This window comes from Eurosta solidaginis, chromosome 2, assembly GCF_040869045.1.
Source record: "Eurosta solidaginis isolate ZX-2024a chromosome 2, ASM4086904v1, whole genome shotgun sequence".
NCBI classification, from domain to species: domain Eukaryota; kingdom Metazoa; phylum Arthropoda; class Insecta; order Diptera; family Tephritidae; genus Eurosta; species Eurosta solidaginis.
This window is the reverse complement of record NC_090320.1, coordinates 186,589,607-186,608,822: the sequence shown is the minus strand read 5'-3', so window position 1 is coordinate 186,608,822 and position 19,216 is coordinate 186,589,607.

The window sequence follows — 19,216 nt, the reverse complement described above, 5'->3', positions numbered from 1 at the left end:
AAATATTACTTCCTTTGCTGCTTGAGACATGGAAATGTACTCAGCTTCGGTAGAGCTTAGAGCTATTACATTTTGTTTCTTGGACTCCCATTGTATTGGCCCATGGCCAAACATAAGCACGATTCCAGTCTACGACTTTCTATCAGACGCATGAGATGCCCAGTCTGAATCTGTGTAGCATACAAATTCGTTGCCGCTCGAGTAAAGTAAACATTCATCGCTCATGCCTTTTAAGTATCGCAAGTTGTCTTGGCAAAGTGTTCTTGATGAGCATGACTGCAAAATTAAGCGAGCTCAGCAACAGGAAATGATATGTCAGACCTTGAAATCGTCGCTAAATATGTTAACGCGCCCATTAACGATTGAAACTTTTTCGTTGCTTCACCCACACATTCGGGGTCGTTACATTTTTTCAGATAATATCCACTTGGAATAGGTGTATAGGCAGGCTTACACTCAGCCATGCCCCATTCATCAAGTAACTTTGTGGTGTACGACTTCTGGTGAACCCTTATGTCATCACAACTACCGCCTCTTTCGATTTACATTCCAAAACAATGCTTTATGGGACCTTTGTCAACTACTCGTATACTTTCCTTTAACTTATTTAGAAAATCAGTAATTAAGTTCTTTGAGTTGCATGCGACTATAAAGTCGTCAATATAAACGCCAATTATGTTGGTTTCATTAGATCATATTTTATAAAAAACGCAACAATCGGATTTAGAACTTTGAAAACCAATTTTCGATAATATTTCATTAATCTTGTCTGACCAACCCTACCAGCTTGCTTCAAGCCATATATTGACTTCTTAAAGCGACAAACAATTTGTGGTCTTTCGGGATCTTCAAACATTTCTGGTTGTCGCATAAAGATTTCTTCTTTTAACTCTCCGTTAAGATAAGCTGCGGCTACGTCGATACGATGTACCAGAAGCCTATGTTTAACTGAGAGTACCAATATTAGACGAATAGTTGCATGTCTTACAACAGGTGAGTAAGTATCGAAATAGTCGATGTTCCCTCTTTGAGAACAACCTTGCGTGACGAGTCGAGCCTTGCATTTTTCAACACTTCCATCAGTTCGTCTCTTTGTAGAAAACCCATCTACAACCTATAACATTTTGCTGTGGAGGATCTATTAGATCCCATGTACCATTATCAGCTAACGTCAACATTTCTGTTTCCAATGCGCAGCTTCTTCGTAGCTCAAAACTTCTTTAACAGTGATTGGGGCGCACTTCACACATTCGATTGCATTCAGAATATTGGTAGCTGGATCAAGAGCATATATTTTACGTGGTCTACCTGCAGTACCATTTCTGAGAATTTTTGGCCTTCCCCTTTTGATTCTCCCTTGAGCATTAACAATTTTTTTTGCTTCAGAATGGCTACCAATATTCTCACCAACGTCTTCTCTTTGATTTTCCGATCTACCTTCTTCAGTACTTATATTATCGATCTCACCTGAGATACCTACAACATGCTCATAAAATAATGGTAAAATGTCATTTTGCCCTTACCCACTACTTTCGTCTGATTGAACGCTACCACTTGTTATTGTATTTTCAAAAAATAGACTTAGTGTGGCAATTATAAAATCTGTATGCCTTGCAGTCTTTCGCATACCCAGCGAACTTCACCATGTCACCTCTTCGCTCAAATTTCGATTTCCCAAGCTTCTTATCTAATATAACGGCGTCACAGACGAATACCTTCATTTCACCAACATATGGCTTTCGCCCCACCCATCGCTCAAATGGAGTATATATTACTCTCTAAACTCTTAGACGGCGATCGGTTACGAATATAAGTGGCCGTATTGATTGCCTAAGACCACAAACTGTGCGGTAATTGTGATTTTCCAACAGAAAATGCGCCATCTCAAGTTGTTTGGCGAGTACTGCCCTTCATACTCAAAAATGCTTTTACTTCTTTATTAATATATTCCCTGTCGTTATAACTTCTTAGAATTTTTAAGCGTTTACCGGTTTGATTTTCAGCTCTAACCACGAAATCTTTCAAACATTCAAGTGATGCAGCTTTAGAAAGTTAATATGGGCATATCTAGTATTGTCGTCTATGAAAGACATAAAATAAAGGGAGCCACTTTCTCACCTAACTCTCATCGGAACACATAAGTCCGAGTGAACAATTTCTAATGACTGATTTGACAAAATCCTCTTGTAGCTAGAGAAGCTGTTTTCCTTAATTTTACACAACGCACAAACACTACAATTAAAGCATTCTACTTTGCTTAGCTTCTCTTCGCTTTTCAGCATGGTAGGTAGGTTGAACTGGCCGGTCCATGAGGACCTCACATAGACGGATTGAGTCCGTAGTGTTACCAGAAGTTTGTTTTAACGACCAAACTGAAAAACCCTATCAAATACCAGGACCTATGTTATAAAATAACTCCGTCCTCTTAGCAAATACTATAAGCTTCCTAGGACTTAAGCCACTTGCTGCTTCTAGATCTGACAGCTGTATCACTCCTAATAGCTGGAGTCTTAGCCTGGCAGGTGCAGGGCACGAGCACAAAACGTGCTCGATCGTTTCCTCCTCCAACCCGCACTTCCTACATCTGCTATCACTGACCAAGCCTAGTTTAAAGGCATGTGACGCCAGAAGGCAGTGTCCAGTCAGAATACCCGTCATGAGTCTACAGTCCTCTCTTTTCAAAGATATGAGCAACTGTGTTAGTCTAAGGTTGTAAGACATACACATAATCTTCGACACTTTACAGCCCCGCGCTTGAACCCACGCCTTTCCCGCTTGGTCTATCATGTGCACCTCTCGCCTTCGCTTAATCTCGCCCAATCTAATTGGGACATCTACTGGGCAAGCTTCAAGGGATGCGCCCTTTTTAGCTAGTTCACCCGCTTTTTCATTCCCATCTATTCCGATATGACCTGGGACCCAATATAGATGTATGCTTCTCCCTGTCCCGATTCTCTCGAGAAACTGCTTACACTCTAACACGCATTTAGATGCTGTGCTATGCGGGATTATTGCCTTAATTGCTGCTTGACTGTCAATATAAAAGTTAACACGGTTGCAGCTTAAGCTATTCTCTTCCAGGCTTTCTACTGCTTTGGTTACGGCTAATATTTCCGCTTGGAAAACGCTACAGTAATCCGGCAGCCTGTAGGATCTACTTATTTCCGGATCAGCGCAGTATACCGCAGACCCTACTCCTTCCACTACTTTGGAACCATCGGTGTACACATGTATCGCCTCGTCCGCCATTTGCGCACACTTGCGCCAACCGTCCACCGCTATTGTGGCCTTAAGATCTCCCTCGAAGCGCAGATAGGGAATCATGTAGTCTGTTCGTCTTGTGATTGATGACGCTATACTACTATGGCCATATGGTCGGCGCTCAAGCTGCCCCGAAGCACCGAGCCTGGTTGCGGTCGTTAACGCTTTGTTCTTTGCTACCAGGTCTACAGGTGGGATGTGCAAAATGGCATACAGTGCAGCCGTCGGGGTTGTTTTCAGGGCTCCCGTAATGCTAAGCATCGATAGTCTGCATACCCCCTCTAATTTTTTGAGGTATGTTGTTTTTTGTGTGGCTTTCCACCAAACAAGAACTCCATAGTATAGAATAGGGCTTACAATCGCTGTAAAAACCCAATGAGAAAGAGAGGGCGATAGGCCCCACGTACACCCCAGCATTCTTTTACATGCGTAGAGTGCCGTTGAGGCCTTCTTGACCCTCTCCTCCACGTTGAGCTTCCATGACAGCTTACTGTCTAGGATGATTCCTAAATATTTTGTGCAAGGTTTCTCCTGTAAGGTCACCCCTCCTAACTTAGGCCTGGTCCAATTTGGGACCTTGTACCTCTTTGTAAACAAGACCATATCCGTCTTCTCCGCATTGACTTTCAACCCGACATTAGATGCCCAGGTATGAATATCGCGAAGCGCCCGATCCATCAAAGAACTAATCGTTGGAAGGCACTTTCCACTTATGACAATTGCAACGTCATCTGCGTAAGCCGTAAGTTTTACGGGTCCCTCATCGAATTGCCTGAGCAGTTGGTTGATGACCAGCGTCCACAGCAGAGGTGATAGCACCCCTCCCTGCGGCGTGCCCCTGTCCACTGATTTCGTGGCCTCATACAATCCCCATTGTTACGTAATCTTTCTGCAATTTAACATGCAGCCGATCCATCTGATTAAGGCAGGATGTACTCTAATTTAATTAAGACCATTCATAATCGCCCATTTTGCAACATTATTGAAAGCCCCGGCAATGTCCAAGAAGACTCCTAGAGCATACTCCTTATATTCCAGGGACTTCTCTATGCTTATTACCACCCTATGCAATGCGGTGTCTACCGACTTGCCTTTGGTGTACGCATGCTGTGTTGTGGAGAGCAGCTTTTCATCCACGTTGGACTTTATGTACACATCTATCAGCCTCTCAAAGGTTTTGAGCAGAAATGATGTTAAGCTAATGGGTCTATAGTCTTTGGAATACATGTGACCGATCTTGCCCGCCTTTGGTAGAAAAGCTACACGAGCAGTTCTCCAAGAGTGCGGTACATGATTCAGTCGTATGCACCCATCGAATATTATTTTAAGCCATTCCACGACCGCCCTACTTGAGACTTGTAGCATGGCCGGGAATATACCATCTGGGTCCGGCGATTTAAACTTAGAAAACGTCTTCACTGCTCACTCGATCTTGGTATCGGTCACCAAGCCCGGCACTACTAGCTCCGTGATCGGAGTGTGAGTGATGTCTGCTGGCTCCTCTAAACCGTCTCCCGATGGGAAATGTGTATCGAGAAGCACCTCAAGGGATTCCTCACTATTACGTGACCATTCCCCGTTCTCTTTCTTTATTAGTCCCTGGACTATGTTTCCCTTTGCTGTTTCGCTGGAGCACTCTATGTCCGTACAGAAACTTTTCCATGAGTTTCTCTTCGCCTTGGTAATTTCACGCTTGTAGATCCTCAGTAGATCCCTGTATTCGTCCCGACACGCTTCGCTTTCCGCGGTCTTTGCGAGCTTAAACATTTCTTTAACCTGTCTTCTTAGAAGAATCAGCTCATTGCTCCACCATGGCGGCTTTGCTTTTCCTCTGAATCTTCTTAGAGGGCAAGCTTTGTTATACGCAGTCATAAGCGTCCTTGTTAGGAATTCATTCGACTCTTCCAGTTCCTCTACATTAGCAACCTCTTTGGGTTGTCCCAGTTTTGTTTCTACATGTTTCTGGAATTTAGTCCAGTTCGTTGACCTAGGGTTTCTAAAGGTTCCTCCCTTCTCTACCCTCTTTAGGGGGATGTTGAAGCTGATATACGCATGGTCGGAGAAGGATGGTCTATCAAGAACCATCCAATCATACCTTGATATATCACGCTCGGAGCTCAATGTAATATCCAGAACATTGCTGGATGTTGGACCAATGTATGTAGGGACATTTCCCCTGTTGGCTATCTGCAAATTGGTTTGCAGGATGTAACAAAACAGAGATTCGCCTCTCTCGTTCGTGTCTGCTCTTCCCCACGCATTGTGGTGCGCATTTGCATCTGCGCCTATGACCAACCGCCCTTTGCGTCCTTCCTCCTGTACTAGCCTTTTGCACTCCATCGGTGGGACCTCCGCAGCATGGGCCATGTAGCAGGACGCCAGGATAAATGCCTGCTTATTCTTTTGCTCAACGGCCACCGCTACGAGATCCTCAGTGGTGTATTTAGGCAGCATATATGAATGCAGCTGTTTACTTACCATTACTACAGCTCGCACTCGTCCTTCCGTTTGCGCGTAGTAAACGCCAAACCCGCGCACGCTAAGTCCAGAAACCTTTCCTCCCAATGAGAGCCACGGCTCCTGGATCAGCGCCACGTCAAACGAACCCTCCTCAAGGGTTAGGAGGAGTTCGCTCGACGCCACTTTACTGTGTTGGAGGTTTATCTGTAGGACTCGCAGCACCATTGGGCTGTTTGTCCCCCTCCAGCACCTTCGTCTTGACGTCGTCGTCCTCCCCTTGCCCTTTTGGTTTAGAGTATTCGAGGCCCCCTTCAGCCTCTCGTGACTGTTGTGCAGGGTGTGCCTCTGTGCGAGTCACAGCACCATTTAGCGGTTGGTCCTCTTCTAGCACGTTCGTGGTGACGTCGGGGACCTCCACCTGTCTTTTTTCCCTTAGGCTTACTGCTGCACGGTACTGCGAGAGAGCTCTTTTAGTTCCTCTGCTCCGTACCCTTCTCCACTTTTCTACTCCGTTTTCATTTGTGCGCTTCTCCAACACGGTCGTACGACCACCTGCCCGACAAGGCGGGCTCAGTGGTCCAGTATTATATACGGGGAAAGAACAGTCCGCCACAGCAGCGCCCCTTGCTGTGGTAAGGCCATTAATACTTCCCGAGCTGGCCCGGTATCGGGAAGGCTCCGTTCGAATACAGTCGAATTTATCACCTGGCTGCAAATCGTCCAATAGGCACGGTCCGCATAACACCCTGGATTAGGTGGTTGGCAGTTCTTGGTCACCGACATCCCGCCGCCCTCGTATGAGGCGAAACGGCGTAGATGTCAGTCCTAACCAGCTCCGCCTCATAGTCGGGCGCTATGGAGTTCGGCTAAGCCCTCACACCAACGACAAGGTGCCTACCCTAGTGAGGGGCTCTTCAGCATATTTTCATTAAAAAGTTCAACTAAGTCTCCACAATTTAAGTGACCAAAGCGTTGATGCCATAGCTTTATTTTTTCGCATGACTTCTCACTATTTACATTCATTGCGACATTCTCTTTTTTCTTATACACATGCTACATATGCTACATAAATATTATTTTTCAAATGTGCATTAAATAAAATATAATTAGATTTATTCTTAACTATGGCTTTGTCATTCAAAAATAACACTCTCAACACAACCTCTCAACAATATTTGCAACAGACAAAAAATTAGAGTTTAATTGTGGAACATAAAACGTATCAAACGTCTATTAACGTAATGTCAGAAAATTCTGATTTTAATTTTACATTACCAATAGCATGACTTTTATTTTGTCGCCGGTGGCTAACATAACATCATCATCGCATTCACTTAGTTCGGTAAATAAATGTTTCCCACAACACATGTGACTAAATGTACCACTGTCCAGTATTTGAATTATTGAGAATTGGCCTATTTTGTTGTTGCTCGCACTGCTTATCGCATTACTTACTTGCTCATTTCGCTTCCTCTTGCTTTTGCATTAGGTACTATATGCCCTTTTACACCGCATGTGTAACACCTGCGTCTCTCATGAGCTTTATTTGACTTACTCCTGGTTGAATTTACAGACAGCACACGTTCAGCTTCTAAGTTATTTCCAGAAGCGATATTTGACATTCGGCGATGCTCTTTTTCTAGCAATTTACATTTCAGCTGCACTAAAGACGGAAGAACATCTCTCGACTCAATGGCGACTACGAAATTTTCCATTTCGTGCTGCAAAGCACAAATAATACAATATGGACAAAAGATCATCTGGTATAGATAATTGAAGCTCACGAAGGCTTTCAACTATCATACAAAATTTATTAATTTGCGTGGAAAATTTCTCGCTGCATTGAATTTAAAAACGAACCAAACTATTTATTTCCTTCTTTTCTTGCAGGGCCGCGTGCCTTATATATTTCGTCCAACTTCTCCCAAGCCGTTTTGGACAATACACACCCCTTAATATGCAAGAGTTCTGAGCTTTTCATATTTAACGTAATTAGGGCCAATGCCTTTTTAACAGCTTTTCTGAAAACAGCCTTTTCAGTGGCACTCCATTCTTCTAGACACGTAGTCTCAACAGGATACTAACAACCAAGCGTTATTAATAAGCTTTTCATATGGACACACCAGGATGAATAGTTTTCTCCGTCAAGTTTTTCAATACTTATACCGTTCATCTTTGATTCACAAAGAGTCCACGATTAAATTTTTTTTTTACAACAATCGTTTAACAACTTTTTATTTTCTTTTTTATAAACAAATTTACAGTTTTTTATTGACAAAGACTGGGCCCATAACCCTGTTAGACTTTTAAGCAGTAGAAGTAAAAAAATACGTTGTCGTATATGAACGGTTGACAATTTATTAAACTATGTAATAATCCATATAGTTATACATACCATAAATCCTATGATCTAAGAATGAACATGGAAAGCAAATAACAATTGAAGAGAGCAGTGAACCAGGTTGCATTATAGTGCATATAATCTAACAAAAGGTTGTTACAAGTACAAGTGTATTTTGCTGCTTACAACTCGTCCAACCTGACTCAAAACCGTCCTCGGTCTATAACTTAAAAACTAAATTAAACTAAAGAATAAATTAAAGTTGTTCCCATATTTTAAAGTTGTTAACATATTTTAAAATTCTATATATATATATATATATATATATATATATATACAGTAAATAACAATCCGATAATAAACATTTTTTATAACTCATTTAATTCTTCAGGAGAAACGACCTCATTATTACTTTTTACAAGCCACTTTCTCATTTTGTTCTCATCAACAATGCCATCATAACTGAGTAAACTGGCAGTTTTCTACTCTCGGACAACATATCTATAATTTCCTAAAATTTTATGCATTACATAAGGACCTTTAAACGGTATAAATTTTTTGTTTGTTCCCTCAACCGAATGTACATTTCTTATGACTACACAATGTCCCACTTCATATTCCTTTGCCCTCACACTTTTTTTTTAAGAAATAATTTAAATTACATTCCTGTTCTTTCTTAACACCTTCAGATGCATCTATTCTAGTTTGTTCAAGATCACGTGTTTCATTAACATTTATTCTATTATCTAAGTACTCTGCGAACTCATCCACTATTTCACCCCTCTGTTCTACGCCGAATAAGAGCTTGCTAGGAAAATTTCCCGTAGTTCTGTTAACCGAATTGGTAAAAGCATATTCCACTTGGAGAAGTTTGCTAGACCAATCTGCATTGTTAAGTGGATGACTAAGTTTTCCTAATATAGTTTACAAAACTCGATTTACCTGTTCCAATTGCCCATTTGCTTGTGGAGAGGCGGTAGCTACTTTAGTATGTAATATGTTTCTTTTTAATAAAAAGTTTTCAGAGTCCAATAACGTAAAGCATGTACCTCTGTCACTTACAATGCGTCTTGTATGACTATAATAGCTAAAATATTTAGTTAATGCAGCATTAACTTCTTTCGTACTCTTTGAGTTTGTCGGGTAAAGTTTAACGAAATTTGTAAAAGCATCAATCACTACTAACAAGTGTTTCCGGTTGGATTCAATTAAAGGTAGAGGGCCAAAATGATCGATATGAATTGTGTCACATGGTTCAGGTCTTTTAGGAATATTAAACAAATTTCGTTCATTTACCCGAATGGGCTCTGCATAAATAATACACCTCAGTTTCGTACAAGTTTTTCAACTTTTTGTTTCATTTTCGGAAACCAATAATGTGAACATAGCTTCGTCAAAGTTTTTTGAACAGATTGATGTCCTCATTTTTCGTGCATCAATTTTATAATATTATCATCCATTTCTCTTGGCACATAAAGCGCTGCCTTTCCTTCTCATTTGTTCCTATAAATTAAACCATTTTATGTTTAAAGGTCTATTACTTCTTCTTTTTCTATGCGTTCTTTGAAAGCCTTTATTTCATCGTCGCGGCTAGCTGTATTTGAATTCAACTTCACTAATATCTATGCTGGCAAGTTGACATCGACTTAACGTATCAACATGTCCCATGGATGCACCAATTCTATGTTGAATAGTATAATTAAAACATTCAAGTTCTAATGCCCGTTTTGCATTACGAGCATTCACTTGTTTCTTCTCTAAAGTCAATGCAAGTGAATTGCAATCTGTAATCATCAAGATATACTCTAAATCTTTTCAACGCGTAAATTATTGCAAGAGTTCCAAGTTCGAAACTATGGTATCTGCTTTCAGCATTTGCAGCAGTAAAATTGACCCAAACCCAAATGAACTGGCGTCACAATGTATTCTGTTTCTCTCAAAGGATTATAAATAGCTAGCACTTTCATTCAATTTAGTTTTTAGTTCTTCAAACGCACTAGCACACTCTTCGTTAAAATTAAATTCTACATTTTGTTTAAGCAATTGTTTTACAATCTGAGAAAACGATCGTCGAAAAAAAGAAAAAAGTCCTATGCAAGAAGGCTACTCTTTTTGGTTTCTTGGTATGGGATAACGTTTTATTGCCTTCAAATGAGTATCGGTAAGTGAAATGCCTTTAGAGCTAACTAAATATCCCAAATATTCAAATTCATGATAACCAAACTTGCTTTTGCTAAGATTTAACTTAATCCCTTTTTCGGAAATACGTTTTAAAACTAAATCTAAAAGCTCTTTGTGTTCCTCAAAATTTTGCGAAGCTATTATTATATCATCCTATGTATATAATAAGTTGTTTTGAATCAATGAAATCTCTAAAAATAGTATTTATGAATCGTTGAAATACGGCAGGTACATTTTTTAATCCGAGCGGCATTCTTAAATGTTGGTATTGCCCATGTGATGTTACAAATGCAGTATATTGAATAGATTCTGGCGATATCCTAACTTGATGAAAAATTTTCAAATCTAATACTGTAAATATATTTTTGCCTTCTAAATATTCGATACAATCGTCTATTAATGGTAGCGGGTAATTATCCTTTTTGTCAATTTAATTAAACCCCTGTAATCTATGCACATTCGCATTTTGCCTTTTCTTTTTACTAAAATTATGGGAGAAGTATGAGGAGAGTTACTTGGACGAATGATTCCTTCTTTCATCAATTCATCAATTGTATTTTGTAACTCAGTTTTTTCTAAATAAGATAAGCGTCACGGGTGCATTAAAACGGCGATCCGGTCCTCAAATGAATTTTTATTTCATAATCGAGTGGACAAGCAATTATATCTTCTGCATTGAGGTAGGATTTTGTTATTATATCATGTAATATTAATGTCTCAGTTTTGATGAAATTAGCAGTTCCCGAAATGGATCTATACAACGAGCTTTGGCAGTTGTCTAAATTTTTTCTTTCTTCTATTCTAATTTAAAAATTTTTTCAATTAAGAAAAAAATTATCATAACAATAATAATGATAAACGAGTAAGAAAGGCTAAGTCCGGGTGTAACCGAACATTACATACTCAGTTGAGAGCTATGGTGACAACATAAGGGAAAATAACCATGTAGGAAAATGAACTGAGGGTAACCCTGGAATTTCTTTGTATGACATGTGTATTAAATGAAGAGTATTAAAGAGTATTTTAAGAGGGAGTGGGCCATAGTTCTATAGGTGGACGCCATTTAGGGATATCGCCATAAAGGTGGATCAGGGTTGACTCCAGAATTTGTTTGTACGATATGGGTATCAAATGAAAGGTGTTAATGAGTATTTTAAAAGGGAGTGATCCTTAGTTCCATAGGTGGACGCCGTTTCGAGATATCGCCATAAAGGTGGACCAGGGGTGACCCTAGAATTTGTTTGTACGATATGGGTATCAAATGAAAGGGGTTAATGAACATTTTTAAAGGGAGTGGGCCTTAGTTCTATAGGTGGACGCCTTTTCGAGATATCGCCAAAAAGGTGGACCAGGGTAACTCTAGAATGCGTTTGTACAATATGGGTATCAAACGAAAGGTGTTAATGAGTATTTTAAAAGAGCGTGGGTTTAGTTTTATAGGTGGACGCCTTTTCGAGATATCGCCATAAATGTGGACCAGGGGTGACTCTATAATGTGTTTGTACGATATGGGTATCAAATTAAAGGTATTAATGAGGGTTTTAAAAGGGAGTGGTGGTAGTTGTATAGGTGGTCGCCTTTTCGAGATATCGGCATAAAGGTGGACCTGGGGTAACTCTAGAATGCGTTTGTACAATATGGGTATCAAACGAAAGTTGTTAATGAGTATTTTAAAAGGGCGTGGGGCTTAGTTCTATAGGTGGACGCCTTTTCGGGATATCGCCATAAAGGTGGACCAGGGGTGACTCTAGAATATGTTTGTACAATATGGGTGTCAAACGAAAGGTGCTAATGAGTATTTTAAAAGGGCGTGGGGCTTAGTTCTATAGGTGGGCGCCGTTTCGAGATATCGCCATAAAGGTTGACCAGGGGTGACCCTAGAATTTGTTTGTGCGATATGGGTATCAAATGAAAGGGGTTAATGAACATTTTAAAAGGGAGTGGGCCTTAGTTCTATAGGTGGTCGCCTTTTCGAGATATCGCTATAAAGGTGGACCAGGGGTGACTCTAGAATACGTTTGTACGATATGGGTATCAAATTAAAGGTATTAATGAGGGTTTTAAAAGAGAGTGGTGGTAGTTCTATAGGTGGTCGCCTTTTCGAGATATCGCTATAAAGGTGGACCAGGGGTGACTCTAGAATGTGTTTGTACGATATGGGTATCAAATTAAAGATATTAATGAGGGTTTTAAAAGAGAGTGGTGGTAGTTCTATAGGTGAACGCCTTTTCGAGATATCGTCATAAAGTTGGACCAGGGGTGACTCTAGAATGTGTTTGTACAATATGGGTATCAAACGAAATGTGCTAATGAGTATTTTAAAAGGGCGTGGGGCTTAGTTCTATAGGTGGGCGCCGTTTCGAGATATCGCCATAAAGGTTGACCAGGGGTGACCCTAGAATTCGTTTGTACGATATGGGTATCAAATGAAAGGGGTTAATGAACATTTTAAAAGGGAGTGGGCCTTAGTTCAATAGGTGGACGCCTTTTCGAGATATCGGCATAAAAGTGGACAAGGGTTGACTCTAGAATGCGTTTGTACAATATGGGTACCAAACGAAAGATGTTAATGAGTATTTCAAAAGGGCGTGGGGCTTCGTTCTATAGGTGGACGCCTTTTCGAGATATCGACATAAAGGTAGACCAGGAGTGACTCTAGAATGTGTTTGTAAGATATGGGTATCAAATTAAAGGTATTAATGGGGGCTTTAAAAGGGAGTGGTGGTCGGCTTTTCAAGATATCGCCATAAAGGTTGACCAGGGGTGCCCTAGAATTTGTTTGTACGATATGGGTATCAAATGAAAGGGGTTAATGAACATTTTAAAAGGGAGTGGGCCTTAGTTCTATAGGTGGACGCCTTTTCGAAATATCGCCATAAATGTGGACCAGGGGTGACTCTAGAATGCGTTTGTACAATATGGGTACTAAACGAAAGATGTTAATGAGTATTTCAAAAGGGCGGGGGGCTTCGTTCTATAGGTGGACGCCTTTTCGAGATATCGCCATAAAGGTGGACCAGGATTGACTCTAGAATGTGTTTGTACGATATGGGTATCAAATGAAAGGCGTTAATGAGTCTTTTTAAAAGGGAGTGGGCCTTGGTTCTATAGGTGGTCGCCTTTTCGAGATATCGCCATAAAGGTGGACCAGGGGTGACTCTAGAATACGTTTGTATGATATGGGTATCAAATGAAAGGTGTTAATGAGTATTTTAAAAGGGCATGGGGCTTAGTTCTATAGGTGGACGCCTTTTCGATATATCGCCATAAAGATGGACCAGGGGTGACTCTAGAATGTGTTTGAACGGTATGGGTAGCAAATTAAAGGTATTAATGAGGCTTTTAAAAGGTAGTGGTGTTAGTTGTATATGTGAAGGCGTTTTCCAGATATCGACCAAAATGTGGACCAGGGTGACCCAGAACATCATCTGTTGGATACCGCTAATTTATTTATATTTATAAAACCAAGAACAGTATTCCTGCCAAGATTTCAAAGTTTTTTTATTTCGCCCTGCAGAACTTTTTCATTTCATTCTTCTTAGTATGTTAGGTGTCACACCCATTTGGTATAGAATTATGGAATTTTTTTCGTTTTTGGTAATTTTCGATATCGAAAAGTGGGCGTGGTCATAGTTGGATTTCGGCCATTTTTTATACCAATACAAAGTGAGTTCAGATAAGTACGTGAACTGAGTTTAGTAAAGATATATCGATTTTTGCTCAAGTTATTGTGTTAAAGGCCGAGCGGAAGGACAGACGGCCGACTGTGTATAAAAATTGGGTGTGGCCTCAACCGATTTCGCCCTTTTTCGCAGAAATAAGTTAACGTCCCAGAATCTAAGGCCCTACCAAATTTCACAAGGATTGGTAATTTTTTGTTCGACTTATGGCATTAAAAGTATCCTAGACAAATTAAATGAAAAAGGGCGGAGCCACGCCCATTTTGAAAATTTCTTTTATTTTTGCATTTTGTTGCACCATATCATTACTGGAGTTGAATGTTGACATAGTTTACTTATATACTGTAAAGATATTAAATTTTTTGTTAAAATTTGACTTTAGACACATTTTTTTTTTAAAGTGGGCGTGGTCGACCTCCAATTTTGCTAATTTTTATTAAGCATACATATAGTAATAGGAGTAACGTTCCTGGTGAATTTCATCATGATGTCTTCAAGGACTGCCAAATTACAGCGTGCAAAAATTGTAAATTACCTTCTTTTAAAAGTGGGCGGTGCCACGCCCATTGTTCAAAATTTTACTAATTTTCTATTCTGCGATATAAGTTCAACTCACCTACCAAGTTTCATCGCTTTAACCGTCTTTGGTAATGAATTATCGCACTTTTTCGGTTTTTCGAAATTTTCGATATCGAAAAAGTGGGCGTGGTTATAGTCTGATATTGTTCATTTTAAATAGCGATCTGAGATGAGTGCTCAGGAAACTATATACCAAATACATACGGACGGACGGACATGGCTCAATCAAATTTTTTTTCGATCCTGATGATTTTGATATATGGAAGTCTATATCTATCTCGATTCCTTTATACCTGTACAACCAACCGTTATCCAACCAAAGTTAATATACTCTGTGAGCTCTGCTCAACTGAATATAAAAAAAAAGTATTGTTAGGCCTTAAGCTCGATTCGAACCCGCGATCTTACAAATCAGTAGGCCGATATAACAACAAACATTGTCTCAGTTTTATCTAACTTAAGACTTATATCAGGCAAATCGGAAAATATATCACTAGTATCGACACTTACGTTGTGACATCCGCTTGCTAAAGTTAAAACCGGCTTCCGACTATCATCGGTTGACCTCAAAAGATCGTGTTTGCTGAAATTATGACTTCAATTTTTTTCATTTGTAATACAACACATTTCTCTTAGTTGCCTTAATTTTTTTCTTGAATATTTCAATTTAAATTTTTTAAGCAAATTTTAAATTTAGACAGGAAATCTCGTCCTAATATAATAGGCATGAGCAAACATTCAACCGATAGTACGAAAAACTTAATTTTTTATTTCATTTTTAAAGCGGACTAAACAATTTAATTCATTTTTAATTAATAACACAAGTTTACAAATTCAGATAAGAATGATTCTTTACTATATTTGATATGCTGAATTCGAATCTGCATTCAGTTTTTAAGATTGATTCTAGTTGCCGAGTTCTCGCATGATAGCACCTTTGTGCTGTTATGGTAGCTTTTAAATAGTGGCACTGCTTGATAAGTCTTTTCAACTGTAACTGTAAAATAAAATAAGTGATTAGAGAAAATAAAAATGCAGAGACAGTGTTGCAAAGTTGATTCAAAGTGTTTTTGTTATGTTTGTGGTTGTTATATGATTAAAAAAAGTAGCAAAATAATAACAAATTCGCTCAAAGATGCGTATCTGCACTACTTTGGTTTCAGATTAGCAGACACTCATAAGTCATTGACACCGAAATTTATTTCAACACGTAATTGGTATCTTAACAGGGACGCAATCTGGATTTACCAAATTTTGTTGTTTTATATGCTTGTGGGATAGTCGCGCAACTGGACATCATTATGTGAGAAAAGAATGGCAAAGTCGTACTCAATATGAGCCTGGACAGCAAAAGTCTCCGCTGAACCACTGTAAATCCACAAGACATTTTCCTGCCACCTCTTCACATTAAACTAGGCCTTATAAAGAACTTCTTCGAAACATTAAACCGTGAAGGAGCGGCTTTTCAGTACTTAGTCAAATTGTTTCCTAAATTGTCATATGCAAAAATCAAAGAAGGAATATTTGTCGGACCTGATATTAGAAAATTAATGGCTGATAAAAAATTTACAAAATGTTTAACACCCGATGAAACAGCCGCATGGGCATCTTTTCAAAATATCGTTCACCACTTTCTTGGTAATCACAAAACCCCTTATTTTAAGAAAATTATTGGCGATATGTTGGAAAATTTTCGAAAGATTGGAGCTAGAATGTCTCTAATGATGTATTTTCTGCATTCCCATCTCGATTTTTTTCCCGAAAACTTGGGTGATACGAGCGACGAGCAAGGAGAGCGGCTACACCAAGATCTAGTCAACATTTAAAGACGATACCAAAGATTTTGGGATGAAGGCATGATGAGCGACTACTGTTGGACTCTAATACGCGAAACAGGTACTAAACAAAACAAAAGGCAAAGTTCCGGCAATCTTCGTTTCTGATTTGTTACTTTTAAACTAATAAAATTAATATTATTTGACAAAAATCTTTAAAAATGAATTTATTGACTATATTAAAAACTAGAATCAATCTTAAAAAACGGAATGAAGAATCGGATTCAGCGTCATAAATTGTCTTAAAAACCACTTTTAGTTGCCTAGATCCAAAACCGCGTATACTTGCGTAATTTTTTTCCACCAACTCCAATTAAATTTGAATACAATGAACTTCTGTCCGCTCCTTTCAGCTCAACTGGAACATGAGATTCACGTATCAAATTAACCGGACTACCGGTGTCAAAAAGAGAATTAAACTCACTAGAAATTTTTTTTTAAATTTTTTTTGGAAAATAATACCTACTTCATTAAAACGGCCCGCAACTTCATTATGATGTACGTCTTCTAAGTTCCTAATTGCAGCTGCTTGTTGTTTTTTAAAATTGTCCTGGGATTTGGACATGAACTATGTTCATTTTCCATTTTCCAGCACTGGAAACAGGATCCTTTTGGTATCATTGGGTATGGGCAGTTGGGCTTAATATGTCCTGCTTGAGAGCAATTGAAACAAATATTTGTATGTCCTCTATTTTCAACTTTGCTTTCCCTTAACGGTAGCTCTTCAATTTCACGGCTTCAATATTTTCTTTCATATCGTGATACCAACATGGGAGCACCTAAAATCAGGTTTATATTGGAAATATTATTTCCCAAACCGTCAATTATAAATACAATCGCTTCTGATTCAGTGATGTCGGAACATTTTGCAATTGTTTGCATACATAAAACATAGCAATGAAGAGACTCATTCTTCTTCTGCCAACGTCGCTGACGCAACATCTTGTACACATCTTGAAGGCTGACATTTCTGTCAAATTCATTAATAAGTTTCTCACAAAGCAGCAAATATGTTATAGCAGATATTGTAGAAATAAATACTCTTGCTGTGCCAGTAAGAGAACGACGTAAACTAAAAAGGGAAAATGGTCAACGGCAAAAAACAAAAACTGTTTTTATTATTAATATATATTAAAGTTCTTGGTACGAAAAAACAAAGATTGCTATAATTTCAACACCCCTTCTCAATCTTGCAATCCTATCTTGAAACATAATTTCGTCACTCTAGATGCATCTAGTGCCTTCGTGCATATGTCTGCAAGTTGATCTTCTGTAAGTATTGAAATCAGCTTTACTAAGCCTTTTGCAACTGCATCTCTGATAAAACAGTGCTTTATATCAATATGTTTAGCTTTTGTTGAATCAAACGTGTTCGCCATTCCAATACAGCCTCTATTGTCTTCAAATATTTCAACTGGTTGATTATTGATTGTTTCAGATCATTCATCAAACCATGTAACCTGTTACACCCGCACTTAAGGCAACATACGCTGATTCGCTTGAGGAGAGAGCAACAATTACTTGTTTTGTGCTTGACCAATCAATATTTATGGCAAGAAAAATTTTACCGAGCCAAATTGTGGTATAGGATATTTAGTTTCCTCTTACCCATGCTATCACAATGTAGCTTTAGCCAGAAGCAGCCGAATTTTAGGTGGTGTGAATTGTCGAATACTTCACACCCAGATTTTCGACAGTGTCTCCATATTTTATCAAAGTGTGAGAGGTCAAAATGTTTTTTATATCTTTCGATACATTGAGACTTGTTTGGGTTCAACACTAAGCCATTATGACAAGCCCAGGTGTATATCTGATCTAAGTCGATGTTTATGTTCCCAATGCAAGCATTTATGGAATCTTAGGGACAACCAAGATAGACTTGAACGACATTTGCATTGATATGAATGTTGCAGTGCTTGATAACATCATACATCGTTTATGTATAGCACAAATAAAATTGTTAAGTTATTGAAACTTGTTAATTCATTATCTTGGAAATAACCAAATTACTTTTTTTGAGCTCGTTTAAGATATAAGACAGGTATGTATGAAAAAAATATTGAAATTAAAATTCAGTGACTCTTATGTCTAAAACATTCCAATTCTGAGTGGGTTGAATGTGTATGATGGGAAACTTCCAAAAACGTTATAAGCACTAACCGTAATTTTTCAAGAAACCAAAAAAAAAAAAAACTTTTTTCTGGAATAGATCACAATATTTGTTTTTTGTATATTTTAAGCTAGTCACAAACTATGAAGCAAGATGGAAATTTATTGGTCCCATTGATATTTGAGAAATGAAAAAGGGCAAGAATAATGGCTATCTGCTAAGTCATTGCTTCCAGAAGTTTGAGCTTAAAATGCTTTTACGAGTACAGTTTATGTGTGAAACGGGGTATACATAAGTATAATTTTTACAAGTTCACTATTCTGTTAGATCCTTCCATATGCATTTAATACACTAGATTAGACTTAATGAAACAAATTTAGAAACCCAAAGGTTCGACATTACTTGATTAGATCGAAAAGTATCAAAATTTAAAAAATAATTTTTAATTGTTTAATTTTTATACTGTTTTTTTGTAAGTGTCGACTGTGTAAAATAAAACTTGTTCGAAAAACAAGGGAACATTAATCCAAACCATCAGAAGTGCGGTAAACGATGTACTTAGCACATTGCACTCAAAAGGCGGCTTTAACTTTAAATAATTTGATCTAGAAACTTCTATCATAAATCATGTCTAGCGATTACCCTCATCTCTTTGAAAAAGTGATGAATATTGACTTTTGTTATGAACACGTAAATAACGGCTTATCACCTTTAATTAAAACAAGATAATTAGCTTACAGAAAATTTGTTTCAATTTTGTCACATTTCT